This window comes from Sapajus apella, unplaced genomic scaffold (assembly GCF_009761245.1).
Source record: "Sapajus apella isolate SASKATOON/1434 unplaced genomic scaffold, GSC_monkey_1.0 scaffold90, whole genome shotgun sequence".
NCBI lineage: Eukaryota > Metazoa > Chordata > Mammalia > Primates > Cebidae > Sapajus > Sapajus apella.
In genome coordinates this window covers 4,957,209-4,960,905 of record NW_022437030.1, presented here as the reverse complement: position 1 = coordinate 4,960,905, position 3,697 = coordinate 4,957,209, and positions in this window count along the sequence as shown.

The window sequence follows — 3,697 nt, the reverse complement described above, 5'->3', positions numbered from 1 at the left end:
CACACACACACACACACACACACACACACACACACACATATAATTGCTATGAGGCAAACTTCCAGAATGGTAGAAATCCAAAAATCTCCTTTATAAAAGCAATGAGAATGCTGTCAAATTTATTGAAATCAGTAGATTTAAGATCTCTGGAAATTAATCAAAGGCTTGCAATCACCCAAGAAGTAGTTATCCAAAGTTCTACAAGATGCTAAGAGATATTACCCCAAAGATGATGCCGTGGTGAAATTAGGACCATTGGATTAAACAAAGTTGCCAGTTTCTCTTCTGTAGGATCTTTTAAAGGCTTTAGTACCCTAAATATTCATTGTATAGTCTGAAATTTTTTCCAAACTTAATTAGTCACAGATCTCTTTTATGGTGAGATATTCTATGGATCTAAGTCCTGAGAAATACACTCTGGAACATACTAGGTGTGACTTTGAGGTTAGATCTATGAAAAGATTAAGAGTTCTAGACACCGGAAGGAGTCAACATAACAAAAGGTGTGCTTGCGAAAGTGCCCTGAAAGCCTGGATATTTTTCTGGAATGTGGTTAGGAGAGAAGCTGGTTAAGAAGAAAAGTGGCCAAATGTTGGAGTCTTTGCAGGTTAAACACGATGATCCAGAAGAACAATTTCTTAAAACAGGTAACAGTCAGCTGGGCATGGTGGCTCACATTTATAATTCCAGCACTTTGGGAGGCCAAAGCCGGAGGATCGTTCTAGGCCAGGAGTTTGAAACCAGCCTGGGCAACACAGTGAGACCCTGCCTCTACAAGAAAATTTTTCAAAAATTAAAAAATAGCCAACTGTGGCGGCATGTGCCTGTAGTCCCAGCTACTAGAAAGGCTGAGGCAGGGCTGGGGAGTGGGGAAGGGAGCATTTGAGCCCAGAACTTCAAGGCTGCAGTGAGCCATGATCACGCCAACGCACTCCAGCCTGAGCAAAAGAGCAACACCCTGTCTCAAAAATACAAAAACAAAGTTACACAAGGCAGACACCATAAAAGACTGATTAATTTGATGTCATTAAGATTTAAATTTCCATAGAGCAAAAAACTATATTAAGTCAAGTGAAAAGACAACCCATAGCTTATCAGAAGGTATCTGCAATACATACAACCAGCAAGGAGACTACGCAGAATGTACAAAAGGCAAAGGGTATTGGCTGGTAATGAACAGAGAAGGCAACTTAAATAATCAATAGATATGCAAACCGATGCTCAACTTCCAGAATTATTAGAAAGTACAAATCAAATTAAAAGCATAATAAATTTAACAAAAATTCTAATCTCTGACAATACCAAGTGCTCATAAAGAAATTGACTACGCAACTCTCATATGCTCTGAGAAGGCTTTATGAATCTTTTACTCACATTTCTGACACCAAAGATGTGAGTGGATCTTCCTCACACCAACCAGTGTGCCAACTCTCTGGACCTCAACTGGATATGCTACAGTTCAAGTCAATTCTGACACTACCTGGGGTTGGCACCAGATTCTCCCAATTTGAGGGCTGAGTTCCACCAAACTACCCTCACTTCAGATGCCAGTCACAAGTATTGAGTACCCAGGGTGCCTACACTTCTGCCCAACCTTGCTACAAAGCTAGGGATTCCCATAACCTCCTCCCTTCAGGTTTAGTAATTTGCAAGAGTGGCTCATAGAACTCAAGGAAACACTTGATTTGTTATCAGTTTATTATAAAGGATACAACACAGGAACAGCCACATGAAAGAGATGCACGGGGAATGTATGGATGGGAAAGCATGCATGGAGCCTCTGTGTCCTCTCTGGGGTTACCACTTACCCTCCAACACGTGAATGTGTTCACCATCCCTGAAGCTCTCTGAGCCCCTTTGTTTAGGAGTCTCTTATGGATATTCCATTCCAATAAATCTTGATTACTCAAGATTTATTAAATCATTGGCCACTGGTGATTAGCTGCATCTCTAGCCCCTGTCCCCTCTCTGGAGGTAAGGAGGTGAGGCCACCTTACCTCCTTAGAAAGTGCCACCCCTCTAATCATGCTTAGCTTTTCTGGAGATCTGCCCTCAACCTGAAGCTATCTAAGGTCTACCAGCACCCCAGTCATTTAACTGGCACACAAAAGACACTCATCACTCCAGAGATTTCCAAGCCATTTTAGAACTGTGTGTTAGCAACACGGCACTAAGACCAAATATATATATTTTTATTATATCACAGGGGACAAACTGGTACAGGTTGAATATCCCTTATTTGAAATCACTGGGACCAGAGCTGTTTGGGATGTTGGATTTTTTTTTTTTAATGTTTGCGTTATGTTTTTCAGTTGATCATCCATAATACAGAAGTCCAAAATGCTCAATGTATCAATGAGCATTTCTTTTGAGCATCAGTGCTCAAAATGTTTTGAATTTTGGAGCACTTCCAATTTCAGATTTTTGGATTTGGAATGCTCAATCTGTATAAACATTTTGGAGGGCAATTGGAAAAAGTTTAGAAAATTTGGAGATGGACATACCCCCTAGAGAAACTCCTACTTATCTGCACAAGAAAATAAGTTAAAGAATGTTCCAGTATTCTTTGTGGAAACAATCTAAATGGCAATTAGCAGAATAGATGAATATATTGTTGTTTATTCATATAATGAAATATTACGTAGCAGTTAAATATTTTGGGGCTATATGAATTAACATTGATAAATCTATAAAACACATAAAGTATGATACCGTTTACAATAAAATTTTCTAAAATGCAAAATTGTTTTGAATATTGCTTATCAGGCCCTCACAGATGCTAACAGTATGAAAATATGCATGGAAATAATACGTACAAATTCAACATGACAGTTACCTCTAGAGAGGAAGAGAAGGAAATGGGAGTGAATAGGGATACACAGAAGCTTCAATTGTTTGCAAACAAAAGAAATGTCTGAAGCAAGTACACTTTTTAATGTTTAAATTCAACCTAGATATGTATGGATAAATAGGTGTTTACAATATTATTCTCTCTTTTTTCTGTACATAGTATTTTCTTTTTTGAAACAGGATCTTACATTGTCACCCAGGCTTCAGTGCAGTGGCAGAATCTTGGCTCCCTGCCACCTCAACCTCGCAGGCTCAAGCGATCTCCTTCCTCAGCCCGCTGAGTAGCTGTTACTACAGGTGGGGCACCACAGCTGGCTATTTTTTTTATTTTTAGTAGAGACAGGGCTTCACCACGTTGCCCAGCTTGGTCTCAAGCTCCTGAGCTCAAGCAATCCTCCCACCTCAGTCTCCCAAAGTACTAGGATCACATGCGTGAGCCACTGCAACCAGCCTGTACATCATATTTTCTATTATTAGATGACTCTGAGCAAAGATGCATCCTTTCTATTTTAATTTTTTATAGAGACAGGGTCTCTACACAGGCTGATCTCACAGGCTGATCCCAAACTCCCAAGCTTACATGATCCACCCACCTCAGCCTCCCAAAGTGCTGGGATTATATGCATGAGTCACTGCACCCAGCCAAGATGGTCTCTTGTATAAGGAATCTTGTATAAGGAATTTTTAGTTCTTGAACAGGGAAGAGAAATGTCTGGAAGACTGGGAGAAACGCTTCCTGCATGTGTGGTGAGGAAAGACTCACCACTGTGAGATTAGATCCAACTTCGTTGAGAAGCAGAGACAGGGCACATGCTGAGTCTGCCAGAGGCAATGCTTAGGCAACAGG